Source organism: Solanum stenotomum, chromosome 9, assembly GCF_019186545.1.
Source record: "Solanum stenotomum isolate F172 chromosome 9, ASM1918654v1, whole genome shotgun sequence".
Taxonomy (NCBI): Eukaryota; Viridiplantae; Streptophyta; class Magnoliopsida; order Solanales; family Solanaceae; genus Solanum; species Solanum stenotomum.
The window spans coordinates 49,229,784-49,255,176 of NC_064290.1; the positions used below are offsets into that span (position 1 = coordinate 49,229,784).

The window sequence follows — 25,393 nt, forward strand, 5'->3', positions numbered from 1 at the left end:
ATGACGATCCGTGCTGGTCGACCGTAGTTTGTGTCAGAGGCTGGGTAAGGGAAGTTTCGATCCACAGACACAGACCACGGACCGTGGTCTGATCTACGGACCGTGAGTCTGTTTGTGAGTCGGGACTTAGCCAAATTTTCTGACTGAGTTCTGGGGAAGTTTTCTGTCACGAACCACGAACCTGTAGGACAGACCATGAGTCCATCTATGGTCCGTGAATGGTGTCCGTGAGTGCCACCTGTAACACCAGAAATCTGAAATTTCTATTTTTGGATACGGGGTGTTACATTATCTCCCCCTTGGGACCATTCGTCCTCGAATGAAGAATAATCTAGCTGAAATAGTGGAGAGGGCTGCAATCCCTACCACTAAACACTGAGAACTGAATTTGTAACTGAACTGAGTTCCAAGAACATGCAAATACGCTGAAAATGCAAGTACAAACTGAAGGAACATGATTCTAAGATTGAATTTTTGAATGAATGACTGAAAAACTGAAGAGGAGCTATTACCTCAAGCTGGAATGGAATCGGAAGGAAATAGGTGAGGATACTTGGACTTCATGGCTATTTCTGCTTCCCAAGTAGCTCCCTCTACGGACTGACTCCTCCACAAAACCTTGACTGAAGCTACTTCTTTATTCCTCAACCTTCTAACCCGACGATCGAGAATCTCAACTGGTACATCCTCATATGAAAGGCTATCTTTCATGGCCACACTCTCTAATGGTACTATGGATGCTGGATCACCCACACACTTCTTCAAAAGAGAAATGTGAAAGACTGGATGTACTGCTGCTAAGTCTGCTGGCAACTCTAACTCATAAGCCACTTACCAATCCTTTTCAAAATCCGGTAAGGGCCTACATATCAGGGACTGAGCTTCCCTTTCTTGCCAAATCTCATCACCCTTTTCATAGGTGACACTTCCAGGAAAACCCAATCATCTACTTGGAACTCTAGTTCCCTTCTTCTCACATCTGCATAAGACTTCTGGCGACTCTGAGCAGTTTTAAGTCTCTCTCTAATGAGTTGCACTTTTTCCATGGCATCAAGGACTTAATCTGGTCCTATCAAGGCTGCTTCACCTACTTCAAACCAACTAATTGGAGATCTACATCTACGCCCATACAATGTCTCATAAGGGACCATTTGAATGCTGGAATGGTAACTATTGTTGTAAGCGAACTCAATCAAAGGAAGGTGATCATCCCAACTACCCTTGAAGTCGATCACACAAGTTCTCAACATGTCCTCTAAGGTCTGAATGGTACGCTCTGCCTGACCATCCGTCTGCGGATGAAATGCTGTGCTAAGATTAGCCTGAGTACCAAGACCTTTCTGAAATGACTTCCAGAAATGAGATGTAAACTAAGGACCTCTATCTGAGATGATAGACAAAGGAACTCCGTGCAACCTCACAATCTCATTAATGTAAAGCTTGGCGTAATCCTCCACCGAATCTGTAGTCTTGACCGCCAAAAAGCGAGAAGACTTAGTAACCCTATCAACAATCACCCAAATGGAGTCATGGTGTCTGCGAGTACGAGGTAAACCTGTGATGAAGTCCATGTTGATCACTTCCCACTTCCAAGTAGGAATGTCAATCTCTTCAGTCATACCTCCTGGTTTCTGATGTTCTACCTTGACTTGCTGGCAATTTGGGCACTTAGCCACAAAATCTGCTATATCTCTTTTCATACCATTCCACCAATAGACTTCTCGCAGATCACGGTACATCTTAGTGGCGCCTAGATGAATAGAATATCTGGAATTGTGGGCTTCTGCGAGAATATTCTATCTCAATTCACCCACATCAGGAACACACAATCTACCTTGATAGCAAAGTACACCATCTCCCCCTTGGGAGAAAACCTCCACTCTCTGATTATGGAATGCACCCTTAATTTCAAGCAAGATTGGATCACTATCTTGCATTTCCTTAACCTCTACTACCAAAGAAGATTCTGCCCCATTCTGAACCGTTACACCACCATAAGATATGCTCATAAGATGTACTCCTAGGCGAGCAAGTCTGTGAACATCCTTTGCTAACTCTCTCCTTTCTTCCTCAACATGTGCTACACTACCCATGGATAACCTGCTAAGAGCATCTGCTACTACATTCGCCTTACCCGGATGGTAATGCACACTCATATCATAATCTTTGAGGAACTCCAGCCACCTTCTCTGGCGAAGATTCAACTCTTTCTGGGTGAATACATACTGAAGGCTCTTATGGTCTGTGAACACATCTACATGAACACCATACAAGTAGTGTCTTCGAATCTTGAGTGCAAACACCACTGCTGCAAGCTCGAGGTCATGAGTTGGATAATTTTTCTCATGTACCTTAAGTTGTCTGGAAGCATAAGTTATAACCTTACCTTGTTGCATCAACACACAGCCTAGGCCGACCTTGGATGCATCACAATAGATCACATAACCATCTGAACCCTCTGGTAGAGTCAAGAGACGAGCTGTAGTCAACCTAGTTTTCAGTTCTGCAAAGCTTTTCTCACAATCATTTGACCATTGGAACTTAACCTTTTTCTGAGTTAACTTAGTCAATGGAGAGGCTATGGATGAAAATCCTTCCACAAATCGTCTATAATATCCCGCTAGACCCAAGAAACTTTTGATATCTGTAGCAGAGGTAGGTCTGGGCCATTGTTTCACTGCTTCTATCTTCTGCGAATCTACTCGAATTCCTTCACTAGACACAATATGCCCAAGGAAGGCAATTGATTGTAACCAAAACTCGCACTTGTTAAATTTTGCAAATAACTGGTGATCTTTGAGAGTTTGCCGAACAACTCTTAAATGACTTGCATGTTCTTCCTTATTCCTAGAGTAAATGAGGATATCATCAATAAAGGCGATAACGAACAAGTCCAAGTACTGCTTGAACACTATGTTCATCAAATCCATGAAAGCTGCAGGAGCATTGGTTAGTCCAAATGACATAATTACTAATTCGTAATGACCATACCGAGTTTTGAAGGCTGTCTTCAGAATGTCACTATCTCTAACTCTAAGCTGATGATAACCTGATCTGAGGTCTATCTTTGAGAAATGACTAGCACCCTGAAGTTGGTCAAACGAGTCATCAATCCTGGGGATAAGATACTTATTCTTGATTGTGACTTTGTTCAACTGCCTATAGTCAATACACATTCTGAGAGAACCATCTTTCTCCTTCACGAACAACACTGGTGCACCCCATAGCGAAATACTGGATCTGATGAAGCCCTTATCTAGAAGGTCTTTCAATTGCTCTTTCAATTCCTTAAGCTCAGCTGGAGCCATTCTATAAGGAGGAATAGAGATAGGCTAGGTATCTGGAAGAATATGTATTCCAAAGTCGATTTCCCTTTCGGGAGAAACTCCGGGAAGATCTTCTGGAAACACTTCTGGAAACTCACTGACTATAGGAACTGACTCAAGAGTTGGGGATTCAGAACTAGAATCCTTAACCCGAACTAGATGACAGAGATAACCCTTAGAGATCATCTTTCTGGCCTTAAGGTAAGAAATGAATCGACCCATAGGCGCTAAGCTACTACCCTTCCATTCTAAGATTGGTTCATTTGGAAACTGAAAAAACGAACAATCCTAGTTCTACAATCAACTTAGGCATAACATGAATGTAACCAATCCATGCCTAGAATGACATCGAAGTCTACCATTTCTAACTCTACAAGATCTGCTGAGATGACTTTCTGAGAGATTGTGACAGGGTAATTTTTGTATACCCGTCTTGCTATAACTGGGTCACTGACTGGAGTAGAGACTGAGAAGGGTTCTGAAAGAGTTTCTGGGCTAACACTGAATTGGACTGCTATGTAAGGAGTTACAAAAGACAAAGTAGCCCCTGGATCTAACAATGCATAAACATCAAGATCAAAGACTCGTAACGTACCAGTGACTACATCAGGAGAATCTTCCTGATCTTGACGAGCCTGAAGAGCATAAAACCTGTTTTGGTGTTGTCCGCCACCAGTACCAGAAGAGTTACCTTGCTGAGTCGGGTGACCTGCTAGTGCTGCTGAAGTTGTAGACTGAGCTCTACCATTATTCCCTCATTGACCCTGTGTAGAAGGACAATCCTTCAATCTATGACCAGACTGACCACACCCAAAACATCCTTCCTTACCTGCAAGGCACTCACCCGGATGGTTCTTACTACACTTCGGGCAAGTTGGGTAAGTTTTGGTGCCTGGAACACTACCTTGAGACTTAGAGCCTGACGCCCTACCTTTCTGATCATTACGGAACCTGGGGGATGGAACACTAGATGATGAAGGGGCTGGAGTCGAAGACTTCTGCTGAAAATGCGAGCGATTTCCACCACCCGATTTCTGTTGGGAATACTCATAGTTACCTGTTCTTGCTTTCTTAGTCTCCTTAACATGTTCCCTAAGCTTATCACCCTCAACTTGCTGAGCATGAGTCATGAGCCTAGAGATGTTCATGTCTCCCAACAACATAGCATTCCTGCACTCTGTTTTCAGTAAGTCTGACACTCCATACAGAAACTTATTCATCTGAGCCCTGGAATCAGCAACCATGTGAGGAGCATATCTGGAGAGTTGGTTAAACTTGAGCCCATACTCTTGGACAGTCATGTTACCCTGCCTTAAGTTCATAAATTCCTGGGCCTTTGCTTCTCTCAACTCTATGGGGAAAAACCTGTCTAGAAAGGTTTCGATGAAACATTCCCTAGCAATAAGAGCATTTGTACTCCTGTTCTCCTTCCACTGAGTATACCAGATATGAGCTACATCCTTAAGTTGGTAAGATGCTAACTCAACCCGATCATTCCCAGTGACCTGCATCACCTCAAAGATCTTCTTGATCTCATCCAAGAAATTCTGGGGATCTTCACCAGTCTGCGATCCCAAGAACTCTGGAGGATTCATCCTAACAAAGTCACGGACCCTTGCTGCTGCTGATCCACCATTTGCATTCACAGGATCTTGAACGCACTGATTGTTCTGGTTAGCGACACTCTGAGCAAACATCTAAATGGTATTCCTGAATTCAGCATTTGAGACTTCCTGATCCGAAACTGGAGGGGCTGCATTTGCATTCCTGACATAAGCTCTGCGAGGAGGCATGATCACTGAAACATAGAACGTCGAGTTAGAATGGAATTAGATCATACCTTATGCACGATAAGAGTAACAAGAAAGTGAAGTTTTCCTAAAATCACTTTGTAGCCTCCCTCTCTTTAGATGTGGTGCACTTCACACCCATGAAAAGGACTCTACTTAGTGCGGCTTTCCAAACAACCTAGGACACTTAAACCAAATGCTCTGATACCAAGTTTGTCACGCCCCGAGCTACCCCCGAGACGCGGACAAGGGACCTAGGATCACAAGTGATCCCAAGCTAACCCTGCTGGCATGATCATGAGCATACTAAAGATAATAAACTAATGCGGAAGCTAGTTCATAAATAAATCCGAAAAGATGGGGAATACCCATGTACTATAACTGAATATATCAAATCTTAGAGTTTAATACAAAAGAAATATCAAACTCAAAATACAAAGCTGAATCTAACTATGTCTGAAGTAAGTCTCTAAACTGACTAGAAATCTTGGGACATGCCCCAACTAGATCTAGCAAAACTAAAACTAAAGACTAAAAGCAGTAAGGATAAACATGTCACTAGTCCTCGAAGAATGAGGACTCACAACTGATGTTGCTGAACTGAAGATCGGGAATCTATCTAAGCGTGATCTGGATGCTGAGAACCTGAACCTACATCACGAGAAAATGTAGCGCACGTATGCGTCAGTACTTGAGAGGTACTGAGCATGCAGGATAGAGTAAAGCTGAAATAACAAATAACTGAACAAAGCAATAAAGCAATGCAATTATTTGAACATGATATAGATACTGAAATACTGAATACTGAGCTAACTGATGCAACGACCAAATTTATAACATGTTGAGACTGAATACTGACTGTACTGAAATATGGTCAATGCAAAAGAGTCTAACTGAACTGTGGGAGCTACTAATAATCGGCATAAAACCACATGAGCTAAATATGGAGTCCGATGTATACGCCCCATCGAGAGGACCCAATATATCCTGCCAGAGGTATAGAGGCATGCTGGCGTAATCACTAAACTGATGTTGCCCACAGAGGGGACTTACACCTACGTGGCTTGTAGTTCTGGGACTATATGGGTACGCTGAACCCTAGTCCAACTCGGTATTATGCTACTCCCAATGAATTAAGTAATTAATACATCATGACTGAATTTCTGTAAGTTACTGGATAGCTCGAACTGAACATGCAAACTGAGAATGCAACAATTAATCTGATAATGATGCATTTATAAACTGAGGCATGTATAACAAAATATTGAAATATCTGACATAGCATGTGTAATTCAAGAACTAAAGAAATACATAGCTAGGGTTCTGAAATTCATGCAATAAACTGAGCAGTAACATGATAATCTGATTTGGAACATTTAAATAATTAATTCATGATGATCTGTTCAAATTCTAGAAACCCTAGGTCTGTTCATAATTATGGAATTAAGAATCTGACTGAATTCCAGGGACCTAATGGGCGAAAGGAACCCACTAGTGAAATCCCACATTCCTGGTGACGAATTCCACGTAGAAATCTTTCGATTTCGGGGCTGGAACTGATGGAACGTTGTTGCGTTCTTGAACTAGGGTTCTTGACCTTTTTCTCCTCTCTTGATTCTAATTTTCTAAGATTTTGATTAATGAATTGACTTGGATAAGTTCCAGTTATATTTCTAGGCTTAAACTGATTAAAACCTCATGATTTAGGGTCTAAACAACGTATCTTAAGGATTAAATGAAATAAGAAAAGACCAAAAGACCCCTGAATTAACTGCTGTCGGAGTGACTGACGGAATGGACCTACGGTCCGTCAATCAATCGACGGTCCGTCGATTGGGTCCGTAGGTCGAGTCTGCCCGACAGGGCTTCACTAAAACGGGCATAACTTTTTACTCGAAGGTCAGAATTTAGCAAACTCGGTGGCGTTGGAAAGATAATTCAATTATATATCTAACCATAAGTCATAGTACACATAATTCATTTTGTGCTAAGAGTTATGACCATCTGAAGCTGACCCATCAATATTTTTCAACTAACTGGCTGCTGACCCTCATCTACGGTCAGACCTACGGACTGTGGATCAAATGACGGTCCGTGCTAGTCGACCGTAGTTTGTGTCAGAGGCTGGGTAAGGGAAGTCTCGATCCACGGACACTGACCTCGGACCGTGGTCTGACCTACGGACCGTGGGTCTGTCCGTGAGTCGGGACTTAGCCAAATTTTCTGACTGAGTTCTAGGGAAGTTTTCTGTCATGAACCACGGACCTGCAGGACGGACCGTGAATGATGTCCGTGAGTACCACCTGTAACACCAGAAATCTGAAATCTCTATTTTTGGATACGGGGTGTTACATACTGCACAAAGGCCTTTAAGATATTCCACAAAAAGCTCGAATTTGATAGGCTCAGTTCTGGAATTTTGATGATGAAAAAAAATAAACTCTTTTTATATATGCCGAAACTGTGCTATACAAACTAATGGTCAAAAATAATTTAAATAGGGGGTTGCTTCAGCAGAATTACCTTTATATTCTCATCAGCTAAAAGACCCCAACCACGCCCTTCAGTCTTGAACAACTTAGTTTTTGGACTTCAAAACAATCCAAATGACACTCACTATCTTTTTCCTAATACGGCACTGAGTAGAATCTCCTATTAGTTATTGAAGCAATCATCACATATAAGGAATCACAAACTCCTCCTCGCACTAGATGAAAGGATAAATTTAAGTGAAGAAAGACTCTCAACACAAAAAGAACTAAATAACAAGCAGCAATTATTTTTAATTTCATTTTTTTATTTATAAAGGAATAACAAGGAGCAATTATGTCATACGACAACTGCTTGGAACAAAGCGAGTTCAATCAAATAGAGATTTCCAGTTCCTCCACATATATGATGGATAAACCACTAATTCTGAAGTAGCATTTAATCACACCCCAATGAAATAGGAAACCTTCTGTACAAATATAGAGATCATAGTTTCATTTTCTCACAAAATATCAATCAAACCCAAATATCACACCTTCTCGGAAAACCTTCTAGCCGCAACCAAATTTATTAAGCAAATGAATCACCATTTACAGTTATAGAGAGCACATAACCTCCCTGGGTATCACATATGCAACGATGACACACTTTGTTGCATGGCCATAGAATCAATTTTTATAGAACTCGGCTTCCTCATATCACATAAATCTCTAGATGTTCACTGGTTGGTGGTTTACAACATACGATGGAGCTCCTTTATAGGAGTATAGTCTACACAAAATAAGGAAGATTTCCTAGTCACAAGGATGCCTAATTATACTTATAATACAACCATTAAAAGTATTATTTTTTATAACCGTGGCATTTGGGCCCCTTGCGCGCACCTAGACTAATTCCATGGGGTACCTACTACCTCCCACTTGCACAAATACCGGATAACACAATCAATCAAAGGCTCTTACATATCCAGACTATGCCCAAAAAGACATAGCAAGAGTAGTATCAGTACAAACCACACGTACTGGTAGGCATCATCGGTCAACCCAATGCCCACCACATAATATAAGAATTCAATTAGCAAGATCATGCAATAAAAACCACTCGCTCCTCCACCTTTACTCTGTCTCGAATACCTTAGAATTACACTAGCACCCTTACTACTACTTCCGTTTCAGTCAACTCACCTTACTAGGTTCTTAGTCATGGCCTAACCATTCTAACCCATAGAAGAGTTCACAATTACAACTACCAACATTTCCTTGAACCATCAACCCTACATAACATACCCTTGCCTTCTCTTCATCTTACCCAATCCTTGCCACCTGGTGCCTCTTATCAAGGCTTCCTAACCTCAAACCACGAATCCCTTGCAACACCCGGACACCTTTCTCTCAATATTAACAACTCTTGAACCCTTGGCTCTCCCCATCTCGTTCAACAACGAGATACATAACGAATTAAATCAACATAGTAGAATAAACAGATATAGGTCATCACCTTCTTTTAACCCTTCAGGAGCAATACAACATCAATTATCACTTAAGAACAACGTACAACTTCACAATTAATAGATATGCAATTATGTCAAGTCATTGAGCCTCTCATGGAACCCAAACCCAAACTGTTATCATACCGAAACGTGGTACCCGATCCAATATTTATGCCGAAACGTGGAAACCGATCCAAGTTAGTGTGTCGGAATGCAACACCCGATCCACTCAACAAGCCACAATCACAATCACAAGTATATTCTCAAAATCGTACAATCAAGTCATGATTCATGGCGTTCATCATTCACCTATCTCATTTACTACTAGTGTGATCAATAATTGCAAGATTCACATACATACATGTATTATAATGAAGCAAGAGCAAACATATATCACACAATCATGAAATCACAACCATCACCTACCCCTAGTTCATCGTCTAAGGCTTCTTCCTAGGATTTAATTATCTCTTATTCGGTGCACGAAGGCCTACACATAAATCCTACCATTGATTTACATTATATTACGCAGTGAGCACATATTTATAACTAGTCAATTAATAAACCTAGACTACTTGGGCGCCAAGCAGCTGCACGGAGTTTTTGGCTTCAATTCTTATTTTTGAACTTCGTGAGGGTGATCTTGACCTGAAATCCGCAATCCACAGCTCTCCTTACGCTAGAAATCTCCTTCTCCTTCCTTCCCAAGCTTAGAGCAGCTTTTTGGGGGTTTCTAAGGTGGTTTACGTCTAAATTAGGTGTTTTATGAAAAAGGAGAAAATAAGATTTCGTGTTATTTACATTCTGTCTCGCCTATCCCGCTCAAGCGCCAGCTTACCCCGACGGTTCGGGTTGTTACAGAACTAGAGCACATTTGGAATGAACAATTACATCATACACAAACAATAAGGTTTAGATCTAAACTCTTCAAACTTTTTCCATTTTACCCTAGGGAAATGTCACCGAGACTTCCTAGACTAGAATAGAAAAATAATCTTTAAACTAAGAAAAAATGTTAAATAAAGAAAATAATATAAGTTCATAGATCTAACTCTTCAGTATGTATCTAGATATATCAAATGCAAAAACGAGTGTATTTTAAAAATCCAAAATCAAAAAAGTAAAATCGTACCAAAATTGGCTTTTGAAATGCCCTCGCACAGCGCATCTGCTTTTGATTTTGCTTTTGCTTTCTCGATCTTCAATTTTTCTTTATTCATTGTTATTCTTTTTTACCTTATGCTGAAAAGGCTAGAAGGCGCAGTGGAGTTTGGCTAGGAATAACTTTTTTCGAGAGGTGAACTTCGAAAATTAGTTTTGCCCTAAAAATTTGGAAATCAAGTCACTTAGTCGAAATAGAAAACTATAAAGAAAGGGAGGCTAAGGTTATGAAGTAAGGTCATCTGGTTAAGGAAAGTTCACGCTATGCTAAGCGATTTCATAATCTAAGGTGTTAGCTGGTTAGGTCAGCTGGTTAAGGAAAGCTCGCTTAGCCTAACTAACACCCTAGATTATGAAATCGCTTAGCATAACCCAAGCTTTCCTTAACCATCTGACCTTACTTCGTAACCTTAATTAGCCTCCCTTTCTTTATAGTTTTCTAGTTCAACTAAATGACTTGATTTCCCAAATTTTTAGGGCAAAACTGATTTTCGAAGTTCACCTCTCGAAAAAAGTTATTCCCAGAAAAACTCCATTGCGCCTTCTAGCCTTTTAAGCATACGGTAAAAAAAAAACAATAAATAACGAAAAAGCGAAGAACGAGAAAGCAAAAGCAAAATCAACATCAGATGTGCTGCACGAGTGCGTTTCGAAAGCCAATTTTGGTACGATTTTACTTTTTTTATTTTGGATTTTGAAAATACACTCGTTTTTGCATTTGATATATCTAGATACATATTGAAGAGTTAGATATATGAACTTATCTTGTTTTCTTTATTTTAACATTTTTTCTTAGTTTAGAGATTATTTTTCTATTCAAGAGTTGGAAGTCTCGGTGACATTTCCCTAGGGTAAAACAGAAAAAGTTTGAAGAGTTTATATCTAAACATTATTGTTTGTGTATGATGTAATTATTCATTGCAAATGTGCTGTAGTTCATACCCTTACCAATGATTTGAGGCATTACTTGAGCAGAGGTTCTATCAGAAACGATCTTTCTACCTTGTAGGGTAAAGTTTATAAAACTAGAGCTGACATCTCTTTTCCGTAAGTGTTGTTAGTAAGTTTATGACTTCCCCCATAAGTCATTAGGATGCAATTGTTTGTATTCTGCGATATATAAAGTCAGTTTCAAGTAAAGGACTGCTCTTTGAGGATCAAGGTTACAAGAATATCATTGGATATACAGATGTTAATTGGGCAGGATCACCATTAGATAGACGTATTACATCTGAATATTGTGTTTTAGTGGAAGGTAATTTGGTGTCGTGGAAGAGTAAGAAACAAAGTGTGGTTGCTCGATCTAGTACAAAAGCAAAATATCGAGTAGCAACCCGTGAGCTAGTTTGGATCAAACAATTGTTGACAGAACTAAAAGTAGAAGAAATCGATCGGATGGAACTTGTGTGTGATAATCTAACGCACCTTCATCTCGCATCAAATCCAATATTTCATGAGAAGACTAAGCACGTTGAGATTGATTGTCACTTTGTCAAAGAAAGATAATCTCAAGAGATATTATTACAAAATTTGTGAAGTCGAGTAATTTACTTTTAAATTTCTTCACCAAGTCCCTCACCATTAGAGGTGGAGACTGTGATATGTTCATGAAATGTTTTGAAGAGGATCTCACCTCCTCCAATCTGGGAGGATGCTTTAACATTACCATCAAAGTTGCCACAACCAATATTCAAAATCAAATAACCCCTACAACTAATGTTTCCAATGGTTGGCTTCGTATCATGGAATATTAGGGGAATAGGATCCAACGGTTCCTTGGAAATATTACTCCTCTTTAAACAACAATTTCATTGTCCTCTCCTCTGCCTACAAGAACCTATGGTTGCTTGTGATAAAATGGATAAATTTAGAAGAAAGCTTGGTTTTCATCATGTTGGGAGCAACATGTTTTTCTCAAAGTTATTCATAATGTTGACCAAATTTTTTTCCTTTCAGTTATCTATGCCAAATGCACAGAGCTGAGGAAAAACCTATGGGCAGAATTGAGAGTTATAGCAAATATTATCCAAGACACTTGGGGAGCAACAGGCGACTTTAACGTGGTGGTATCCAGTGATGAGAAATTTGGAAGAAGACTTCATAAAATGGAAGAAACTCTTGATTTCATTGAATGCCTTGTGGTCTTCAAGATGCAGGTTTCTCAGGTTCTAAATTTCCTTGGTGCGACAGAGAGACCCCCTTAACAATATTTGGGGAATATTGGATAGACTTGTTTATAACTCTTTATTGTATGATATGTATAATGCTACTAATTTTACTCACTTATCCAGAACGTGCTCGGACCATGCTCTACTTTTGTTAAGATGAATAATGATACGCCTCCCACTATCAAATATTTCAAATTCTTGAATATATAGGAGGATCACTCTGACTTCTTGGATATAGTTCAAAACTCTTGGAATGAAGAAGTCAATAGAAACCCCCTGTATATCCTTCACCAGAAAATCAACAAGACTTACAAAGTTATTAGTTCTTGGTCTTGACAAGCTTTTGGGGACCTCTACGAAGAACCTAAGAGACTTGAAAGCCAAATTCAAGCACTTGAAGACAACAATGTAACCAAAAACACCGGAGATAACAAGAGAGATCTCTCTAGGCTCAAGGCAGAATTCACTAGATTTCTTGAACTTCAAGAGTCTATTCTCAAACAAAAAGCTAGGGTCAAATGGCTTGAAGGAGATTCCAACACAGCGTATTTTCTCAACATCATCAGAGACAGGAGAACAAGGTCGAACATTAGGAAAATTATGGATGAACACAACAACTGCCTAAAAGGAAATGACAAAATTGCTGAAGGGGCTATCAGATTTTACAAGAATCTCTTTACTTATGACAATACTAACCCTGATTATAGCTCCCTTAATATTCTTCATAGGTGCATCACAAAAGAGGACAATGACATGTTTTGCACCCTTCCAATACTCAAAGAACTTCTGGATTGTGTATTCTCTCTAGATCTCGATAGTGCTCCTAGACTGGATGGCCTAAGTGGGTACTTTTATCAAAATACTTAGAGCATCATTGCATCAAATCTCCATAAAGCCGTGACTGCTTTTTTCGTAGGTGATATCCTTCCAAAAAATTGTATACTCATACTTGTCTTATTCTTATTCCTAAGATTGATCACCCCCAATCATTTTTTGATTTGAGATCTATCAGTCTATGTAACATTTTTAGTAAAATTATTTCTAAAATATTGACTAACAAATTGACCTCTATCTTTCCTCGAATTATCTCCAGGAATCAAAGTAGCTTTTTTGATAACCGAGAAATTCGTCTGTGATCCGTCACACTTTGAACCAATCACAGTCTATTAAATTCGGTGAATAATGGGCACTCCCCTCTACCCTTCTCCACTCAAATACTGGGCTTCTCTTTGCATGGTGTGGGGCTTGAACCTGCGACCTAAGTCATAAATCCTCCACCTTTTGCCACTCGAGCTAGACCTTGGGAGCAGGAATCAAAGTAGCTTTCTCAAAGGCAGAGCCATTACTGGAAACATTCTTCTTGCCCAACAAATTATTAGTGATATTGGAAAACCTAACAGAGGGGGCAATGTAGTGATGAAACTAGATATGACTAATGCTTATGACAAAGTCTCCTAGACTTACCTCTGCCTTGTTCTTAGGCATCTTGGTTTCTCTGAGCATTGGTTTTACCTTATCCATAGTTATATCTCCAACAACTGGTATTCTGTAGTAGTAAATGGAAGTTGTCATGGTTTCTTTGACTCTTCTAAGGGTTTGAGGTAAGGAGATCCTCTTTCCCCCTTCCTCTTCATTCTGAGCGTTGAATTGTTGTCTCAAATGCTTAACAATCTGCATAATCACACTGCTTACAAGAGTTTTTATATGTGCAATAATAGTCCTAAAATTAATCATTTAACTTCTGCTGATAACACTATTATTTTTTGTGATGGTAGCAAGAGATATATCAAACTAATCACTGACATTGTGGACAGGTATGAACAAATATCAGGTCAATAGATCAACAAGAACAAGAGTAGCTTCTTCCTGAAATCCAAATCTAGTCTTATCATCATCAATAGACTGAAAAGATACACTAGCATGAGATATCAAGAATTTCCAATAAAGTAACTTGGGTGTCCTCTTATCATTAGAAAGAAGAAATTGGCTTACTCAGACATTGTCAATAAGGTTACTAATAAAATTAGAGGTTGGCACAACAAATTGCAATCTTTTGGAGGAAGAGCTACCTTAATAAGACATATTATTCTAGCTCTCCCTACTCATCTTCTGAGTGCTACCAACCCTCCTAAAGGTACCCTTGAGCTCATTGAAAAAAATCTTTTGGTGTGGAAATGATTCTGGGGGAAAGCATCACTGAACTGCGTGGGATAATTTGATCTACCCCTTTGAATAAGGTGGTGATAATTTTAGGAAAATTTCAGATGTTTGTATGGACTTCAAGGCTAAGCTATGGTGGAACCTAAGAACCTCTTCTTCTCTTTGGGGATATTACATGAAGGCTAAGTACCTCGAGAATCAACACCCTATAAAGACTCAATGGTCCTCTAGCAACTCTCAAAATTGGAAAGTCATCTGTGAAGTTAAGTCAGTGGTGGAGCAACATATTTACTGGAAGGTTGGAAGAGGAGATGTTGATTTTTGGTTTGATAAATGGTCAGCTCTAGGACCCTTGCACTTGCTCTACCCCAACAATGAAGGGCATATCTCTATCAAGCTAATTATTGTTCTTATTAGTAATTGTCCAAGTAGAGCTCCCGAATGATCTAAAGAACAATATCATCAACTTGGGGATTATTCTCAACGGTCTCACAAATGACAAAAGCTATCTGGGAAAACACCAATTCTGGCCACTTCACTCTCCACTCTGGTTGGGATATTATTAGAAAGAAAAGAAACCACAACAATACCACCAATAAGATCTGGAATAATAGCATTACATTTAATATGGCTTTCCTACAGATGAGAAAGTGTCTAAGTAGGGCATCAATATTATCCCGGGATGTCATTGTTATGCTGCAACTAATGAGAACAACAACTTGAAAACAGTGAATCACCTATTCTGTTAGGGTAAAATGCTAGAAAATTGTAATGTGAGATCGCAGGTCCACTGGGAGTGAGACTCACCCATAGGACTCTTAAAATCCGCATCCTCAATTAGTAGAATACTCTTACAAAGAACTCCATTGCTAATTTTGTTATTCATTCTCTCCCCCCCCCCCCCTGCCAATTATTTGTTGGGAGATATAGAGAGAAAGATGCTCTAAGGAATTTGATGCTATTAAGCCTTCTGTATACAAATCTAAAGCTAATATTCTTTTTACCATTGTGCGTAGCACTAAGAAGAAATTTGGCAAAGCTAACATTGTAGAGTCTTGGAGAAATATACACTACATTTTGGATGCCGAAATTCACCACAGAACCACTACCATAGGTAGGTGGATAAAACCTCCTAATATGTATGTAAACCTCAACGGTGATGGTAGTTGCATTCAAGGCCGTTGTGGTGGAGGTGGTCTGATCAGAAACTCATTGGGAAACCTCGTGTTTGCTTACTGCATCAATTGGAACCCAGCACGAGTAACATTGCAAAAATGGCAGCTCTTCTTTATTGCCTTAAATGGTATGCTAATAGAGGCTTCTCTAATGTCTGGGTTGAAACAGACTCCATGTTGTTAACTATATGTATTAAAAGAGAATGGGACCCACCGTGGAAGATCAATGCCAGTAAATTAAATGAAGAGCATGGTTACCATATTAGTCATTGCTTTAGGGAGGCTAATAAACCTGCTGAAAAAATCGCCAACTTAAGTCATGGATTTTTAGGAGTTCTCTTCAACTCTTTTTTTATCCTTCCTAAGCAAGTTAGAGGTCTCTCCAATATGGATAGATGTGATTTCCCAACCTTTAGCACTAAATCAATGTAACCTACCAATATTATTTACGAGCCCTCTTAAATTTTATGCATGTGCTCAATTAGCTTTTGAGCTAATTTGGACACCCCCCCCCCTTCCCCCTTTTCTGGTGGTACTTAGTAGAACAGTCCTACACTGTTATTACTCCTTATCATGTCAAAGTTTGGGATGTCAAACTCAAAGTTGTACTTTTGCCCATATCAATGATCAAAGTTGGAATTTTTTTAAGAAAAAATAATAATTAGGAAAGGTAATAGCATGGCAGGACTCTTTTGAGCTTATCATAAAAATTCTAAAATACCACTACTTCCACTCTTTCTCAACACATGATTGTAACACAAATTTGGTGCACTATCCATACTGTAAAAGTATAGTAATAAAGAGAAACAACAGAGTAACGTTCAACTAATTAAGAGAATTATCTAATTTACCTTATTTCTGCAAGTGTCACCATACAGACAGTATCCCGGTGTACATTCAATGTTTGTTAATAAATCCAAACATCTTCCTACACATGCACTATTAGGATCACTTGCATCATACTTGCATTCACATATAGCAATATCCTCTTCTCTCGGTTTTTTATGCCTGTTAGACATAAGAAAATTGCAATTAAAAATCACTACCTAAAGCCAAGATCAATGATAATTGAAAACCATTCAACTCCAACTCAAAGTCAACTAATCAAGGCATGTATCATTTAGAAGCTTTAGGTTTGGAAGTCAAAATGCTATAAGCTACATAATAAGAAGTAGGACACAAAAACTTTCTAAGGAATGAAACAAGAACTTATTTATCTTTCACAAAAGGAAACTAATTTTTTGTATCTCATCTTATAGAACAAAGAAAAAAAATGAAACATAAGCATTATTCAACATTAGTTTCAACTCACAAAAAGTTCTTCCTTTTAAGCTTGACTAGATAATCACAATCCGCAATTCAAATTTCTTGTTTCCTCATTTTCTTGTCATTGAATTCATACTCCCATGGCATCCTTGGCACAACATGGAAAAAGATACAATGTTTATCGAAGTTTAATCTCTTTTTTTATTAGTGGTTTTTGAAAGCTTTATCTTAAAAGTGAAAGCAATGGCAATAACCAATCTCTTTTTTAAAAAAAAAAATGGTAATGTTAACATAATGCAATACCCAATCTTTTTTGCATAGTTATTGTATACAGATCTTAGATACACAAACTAACTGTTTCGACCATAATCAATATGTCATCCAAGTGGTACTCACAATTGTAGACAACGTAACAATAATTCAGAAGTATAAGCAACAAGTGTATGAAAATGAACTTCAAAGTTTAAGGATTATCAAAAGAAAGAATGCAACTAACTGGCAGGAAAATCATCATTAAAAGAAACAAAGAAAGGATTTGAACTCACTTTCGCCATATAAATTCATTTTGAGTAATATGCATAAATGGTGTTACTCCTTCGGGCAGTTGGACCTTCAAAAAAAAAGTTAAGAATTCATCATTGCTTGATGTAAATAGAATGGCATATTGTAATGCAAAATCACGTATATAAGCAAAGGGTCTGCATTTATTGTACAATCATAAACATTATTATATAGACATCATTACTTAATGTTAATAGAATGGCATATTGATAACGTTCAAATATACTTCTTGAAAAGAAATATAAACGATCGTATGCAATATATTTACCCAACTATGAGTCGGGGTCGATCCCACAGAGAATATGGAAGAATATTGTCAATAGCAAATATTTAACTCGATAGTCGTTATATAACAATGGGGGGTTTAATATGAAATAAAATAAACAAACAATAAAAAGATAGCTTTGAACTTAGTATTTATTTATATTCAGATTATTAAAAGTAACTAGGAATGTGTTCCCCATAAGCTCATAACGCAGTAATTCTAATAATAGTAATCCTTTTCTAGTGTATTACATGCAAAGTGACAAGTTAGGTATCTCTAAATCCTTGGTCCGGCATCTAGAGAATTTCACCCCGCACCTTGGTCCGGCTACGTGTGTATAATTTACTAACCCTTACCTTTACCTCATATTAGACATCATAATCGATGTTTGGCTTAGTTATTACTTCGCACCAATCGACACTAGCCTATTAGATAGTATCACACTAAATCTATGTTGATAATTCTTTTCTTGTTAATCACCTCCTTGGTCCGGCAAGTAGTAACAAGGCGAGTTCTAACGTTGGCCACCGTTAAAAAGACTTCTAAATGAAAGAATTATCAATGCATGCAAAATACTAGTCAAGAATTGCTTATTTACTATTCATACTTTGTTAATCGCTCATGGTTCCCACAACCCTATTTATGAAAGCTAGCTACTCATTATCTCAAAAACACAATCAAAATTTATTAAAATAAATACGCTTGTGTTAATCATAAAAAGTTAAGAACAATAGCTAAACTATCTTTTATTAATCACGAATACAAATAAATAATAAAGGAGAAGAAAGAATAAACCACAATTCTCCGGCCTCCACGGCGGCTCTTCCAAAGTTCCTAAGCTAGAAGAAAATTTATATTGTGTCTTGTATCTTGGTTCTTGGCTTCTTAAAGAATAATTTTTCATGCCCTATTTATAGACAAAGAAACCCTAAATAAAATAATTAAGTTCAAGACAAATTAGGAAAACAAAACCCAATTAAATTGGGTTTCCAATTGCTCGCTGGATTTCTTCAAATTGTTGGTGGCAGAGGGACGGTTAGCTATAGACACGTGGCAGCAGCGAGCCAAATTCAATTTGAATTGGCAATTCGTTCACATTGGCCTCATATGTATAAATATATTATTTTAATAAATTTAATTCATTAAGCTGTCTGTTTGATTTCCTTCTTCAACCTTTCATCTTTAATTCGTTTTAGCTCCAAACTTCTTCATTTTTCCACCAATTTAATTCTACACATAAAATACACAATTTAGTACAATCCATAAAATTCATGCTCAAAAAGGACAAATATAAATAATAAATGTGAGGAAATAATGATTAAAAATATGTATTTTTAGCCTCACATCACATATTGCAATGCATAACCACGTATATAAGCAAAGAGTCTGCATTTATTATATAGTCATAAACATTACTATACAATATTATTTTAGCAAATATTCAATCAAATATCATACATGATTACATACACCATGCCATCGATGTGTGCATCCATGTTTTGATGGAAGGGCAGGTGAAGTAACTCGATAAGAAAAGGCACAATTGAATGCAGAAACCATAAAATTGTCATTCCAAACCAAAATGATATTAAATAAGCCCACTTTTTCGATACGTAAATTTTATTAATAAAAACATCAGCACTAAGATGGTGCTAGAACAGTAGAACCTGTATGACTATAGCTCTTTCCAGCTGCAAGGAGTCAATATAATCCAAAAGAGTGTAACAATGATTTACATTTTTCAATAAGCACACGTTTGTTGAGAGGACAAGCCAGATTTTATTGAGAAAGATCAGGTATTGAGGAACTACAGCTTTGAACTAGTTAGTTATGAAGGGCAATAATAAAAGTAGTCTAGTCTAGACATGTGTTGACTCAATATCACTTGTTTAAATAATTCGATACCATTTATAGCACCAGAGTCTACTAAAAATGATGAAACTCATATATGTACTCAACAAAAGACACTAATATCTTCACTTACTAGTCTTTCTATACTAGTACAGCTATCAACCGATATTCTCAGGATCCAACAACAACATTACCCAATGATACATTCTCAGGATCAAATTATTGTACTAATCTTACCACCAGTTCTGATGTCATATCAAAAAAAGAATTTTTAATTTTATCATTAGTTCTCTAGGTATATTGTTGTATCAGTTCTTTGGGTATTGTCTTCTCATGATTTCAGAAGTCTACAGAGTCACACAAAATCATATCCACATTGTTACATGTCATCATCACTCCATGTGACACATAAATGATCTAACACATTTGGAATGAAGAATACATCATACAGGAACGATAATCTTTAGATCTAAACTCTTTAATCTTTTCCAGTTTCACTCAAGGAAACTGTTACTGAGACTTGCAAGACTTAAATAGGAAAATAATTTGTGAACCAAGTAAGAAATGCTAGGATCTAAAAACCAAGTAAGAAATACTAGGAAAATAATTTGTGAACCAAGTAAGACTTGCAACTCATCAATAATAAATGTTGATTCTTGCACTCTCTTTTCTTTAATAATATTTATCTATTTTATTTTGTATCAATCTAAAAAGGGCTTTCCTAGAATGGAAAATTCACTATCCAAGCATTCAAGTTAATAAGTTAACTTACGTTCATATCACATATGTGATGTAATGCCTTACTAAATTTTTATTTTTACACTTTCTTTTCACAAGGTAAATAATTTCATTAATGTTTGGGTCAAAAGGCATTGGAATACAAGAAGTATACCTAAAGGAAAACCCTATAAAATATATGGTTTTATAAGAAAATCACCTAATCTTCTACACAACATGAGACTTCATGGTTGCACCAAGAGAAAATAATGGATAGGAGGCTTCTCCTCACCTTAATAAATTCATCATCTCTGCACCTTCAAAAGTTCTCTCCACCTTTTCATACTTAAAACTATTAATCTAAAAACTTATTAAAAAATTAGTTTATAAAAATCTTTTTGTCAACTTAATATAATGAACTATTCAAATGCTTTATGTTTACTGTGTTGGTCATAGTATTCCATTTTTTCGTAGGATTGTCAATTTTTCTTTTTTTATTTAGTTATCACCACTAATAACTAGGTCTACCAAGATAAGTTCTCCATACTTGAGAAGATCATTTGAGATTACTAGAATTAGCTTCTATCTGTTGAACTGGTAAGAGGAACATCCAAGGAAACAACATCTTGAATCCCATATGAGAAAGCTACAAATTTGTTTCCTCTTTAAACAACACAACCACGTAATTACATCCAATTTATTCAATGATCACTTTGCTAATCTGAAGTAGATAAACATATTAAGATGTAAATCTGATTGCAAAAGCATTGGTCCAGGTCTAAAAATTGATGGGGGTGTAAAACCTTTTCTTAACCAATGTTCACCCAATTGAGGAACAATGACTAAGAAAATTAACAAGAATGGCAAAAAGAAGAAAATGGGAGAGAAACGTTCTAAGAAGCTAGACAAACATCCAAATCATCATTTTCGTAGTAGAATTTGGTCAAATTATGATTAAATCAATTCTCCTAAAGAGGATCAGTAGCATGGAGTCATTAATCATGCTTGGTTATTTTTTTTATTTTTTTTTATGACAAGGGAAACCTGCAACTGCTATCCTTTGGGTGCACATACGGTAAAAACCCCGCTCCTATGCAATAGCTCGCAAACCATTTAGGAGAGGTAACCCGCACTAGGAAAGCCCGGTGCAACTAGCTCGACCCAGAAGGCAAACCCCTTGCTTTCGCTGGCAAGGGGTTTTGAACATGAGACCTCCAACATGGAAGTCCCAAGCCCAAACCACTGGGTTGGTTATAAAAAATATTATTCTTCAATTAGGTTCCTAATTTGACTTGCCTAAAGAATATTGGAACTCCACTCCAAGGTCACAACAAATATAGTTGTTACGTTAAACCTTGAGGTTAAGTGCAGTGCAACTGGATGCTTTGTCTCGCTTAGGCAAAACTTCAGTACAGGCACCAAGGCAATAATTGCCACTAAAACTTGTAACTTATCATGCATGAGCTCAACGTTGAAACAGTCACAATAAATAATAAAAGTGTTGTTGTCAATACGATATATTCATTGTTAAGGAAACTTTGTCAAATAGGAAATAAAAACCTACCAATTTAGTATAGGCTCTACACTCAAACTAGAAGCTTAAACACCATCTTTGCATCTAAATCACAAATTTAAAATGATTTTTTAATTTAACTTTCGCGATACTTCATATTTTTCACTTATTCTAGTTATTTTAATACTCTATTCAAAAGAACCATTGTTTGTCCCTATCATTATTTTCTCTTGCATCATATGTTATACGTAAATAAGTAAATAAAGTGTTATTTATCTAACATCTTAAATTTTTAGATGAGATGGTTACACAATTCAACATGGTATCAGCGCATATAGAGGGGGTGAACTCAAGCCTCACTACAACCCATTATCAAAAAGCATGTGCATGGTTCATGCTTGCACATGACGAGGCGTGTTGATAACATAAGTAAGTAAATATAATTTGTTCTCTTTCATAAGATATTTAGACACGTCAACAATATATACATAAGATTACCCTAAAAGTAGTTTGCTTTAGCTCATTACGACCTTTTAACTATAGTGGGGTCTCATTAACCCCTTATACTATTTTGAAGCGGTATTATTGCCACCCGACATAGAGAATGAGATGCACTCTTTTAAAGAGCATGAGAAAAAAATAAAGAAAAATTTACCACATTTTTCCTTCTTTCCTTTTCCTTTTTCTTTTTTTCTCCTCTCCTCTTCGCACGTCATACCTTCTACTTTGTTGGTGGTTTCCAAAACTTATTCCCTTATGGTGTCCAAAACTAGAAAATTATACCTCATTATTGAACATAAACAATACAATTTGAGAGCTAGTAGATAAACCAAAAATAAGGATGGATCTGACTCTACTATCATAGTAACAAAATGAACCTAAACATAACACTACCCCAATATCTACGTCATGAGGTGAGGATTGTCCAAAACTAGTCCATTTCTTTTATCCATAGGACACTTAACAAACGCCAAAAGTTAGATATTATGTTTTCTTTTCCTTTTGATAGATTAATAATGATGGTACCCAATTAGCTTACGCATATCTTGACTACTAAAATTCATATATGATATAAAAGAAATATCAAACATATTATATTCCAAGTGGAATTCTATATAAAAATGGATGGTTTGGTATATATGGACAATTTGTAAAAATGTTTTTCCATAATCTAGAAGATTACTCAACATTTGAGAGCCACCACTACTAAACGTGTTACTTAGATTCTTAACAAAACTTATGACTTCCAATTCAATTTGATTCTCTGTTAATGAAAATAAGCACTTGAATTCGCGAGTTGGAAACATCAAGTTTACCCTAAAGAGGGAATGACTAAAATTACTTTAAGCATTAGCTAAAGCAAATTGTATGCACATACCTGTGTTGCCAAAGACTTATTAAAGGTGCGGTTAAGCTCTAAAGTTGAGCGAAAAACAGGTTGAGCGCCGCATTTTGCTTAGTTGGTACATCAATGCAGTCATCAAGACACTAAGCTGTATACCTTACTACAAATGGGTGTGGTCCTTAATAGGCAACACTAGATGATAAAATTCACTTAAATGTGAAAAAAACAATTAATTCCTTTGAACATATAGTTATTATTCTTCGATTTTAATTTTTTTTTTTTGCTTCCTTATTAAAATCGTATTATATATTTAAGCTTAAAGCTCCAATAGACCTCATTGCTTTTTTGCACAATTGCCTTTGATAACGTCGCCTTACACACATGTTAGAGTTACGATTCTCTTCCACAATTGTCTGTATTTCCACAGAGGTGGGAAGCAATACTAGTATGCTACCACTTTTGGTTTTAATTTCTCCAAGAAACCATATATGCAACCTCAAAGTGTTAATCTAGTAATACAAACATCAAATAAAAGCATTCATTCCATGAGAATGATACAGGCAAATATATATGTTGCTCTCAAGAAGTTAAAGTTAGAGGTAGCTTTAGTCATTTTCTAACGTGCAGTCGTGCACAAGTGGGAAACAAAAAGCATGTTGTTCTTCATTCTTTCTAAGTTTACATCCTGTTGTGTTAAATATTTCATGTGCTTCCAAGCATCCCATGATGTAAAGAATGAACGACCACTGCATCTTTCTTTCTACTTCTAAGATCTCCTTGAATGTATCTTCTTTTATCTCTCTCTTTCCCTCGTAATCTTATTGCCGCTTGGAGCAAGTAGCTTAGAAATACAATAGTTCCTCAAGAACACAGAGTAAGTCCATGCAACATCACATTTTTAAAATTTTACAACATGCTTGAGAAATAGTAACAAATAACATGAACTTAGGCGTACCACATTGTTGTCTTTGCCTGATGCGACATCTATCCAACCTCTTGCGGAATCTGGAAACTCCAAAAACTCAACAAAGTACAAGGTTTTCATCAGTTTCATATCCAAGCACAAGATTACACAGACAACCAAAAAAGAAAAAGGAGTAGCCATTAATGGGTGTGCATTCCTATATATCAACTAAAAATAGTCCATTTTGTGCTTCCTGTTCTAGAAATGAAAATGTGACCGACGAATTAATAAAAATTACTAAAAGTATGAATTCCCTTCAACCTAGAATCTGAACCAACAAAAGTGCTTCAAAAAACAAAATAATTCAAAGGTAAAAATCTTTCATATACAGAATTACCAATGCCTGTAAACCATCAAAAATTTCTTTAAAACTAGGTATATGTCTAGAATTAACCCACGAACAACAAAACTTTTTAGATCAAACAAGAATTAACCCTTGAACAACAAAAAAAACAAAAAAAAATACCCTAAACCCATAAAAAACCTTTCTTTTTTTGAATCAATCAAATTTCTCAAAAGCAGTGAACAACAAAACTTCTTAGATCAAACTAAAATTAACCCTTGAACAACGAAAAAAAACAAAAAAAAAACCTAAACCCATAAAAATCCTTTTTTTTTTTTGCATAAATCAAATTTCTCAAAAGCAGTGAACAACAAAACTTTTTAGATCAAACTAGAATCAACCCTTGAAGAACAAAAAAGAAAAAAAACCCATAAAAATCCTTTTATTTTTTTTGCATAAATCAAATATTTCAAAAGCAGCTTCATTCAATTAATCCAACATCACAACTGGGCAGAGATAGAAACACCAAAAATAATGAGGAAAAAAATGTAAAATTGAGTATAGCTTCGACGCAACGTTTGCAGAAAATAGGTTTCTCCAAAAAACTGAAACGCCACTCATGTCTTAGTATATATACACAAACAAACAAACTGAGATTATTACAATCTGTATTTATTGTGAAGAAAGAAAACAGATTTTCTCAAGGGGTTTAAGCTAGAAGACAAAAGATGGGTTTTGTTTGAAGTTTTAACAACGAAATTTTGAATACCTCTACGACGACGTTCCATATTTAATTATTTGTTTATTTTTGTTAACTATTACTCCAATTTTTAAATAATAGATATTCCTTCCTTTTTTTTTTCTACTTC

General features: G+C 36.8%; 1 pseudogene; it reads right to left on the reverse strand.

The window, feature by feature from the left end:
• LOC125877619 (histone-lysine N-methyltransferase ASHH1-like) overlaps positions 1–24,382 on the reverse strand; it is a 28,725-nt pseudogene extending 4,343 nt beyond the window's left edge.
• Between the last annotated feature and the right edge of the window lie 1,011 nt (positions 24,383–25,393).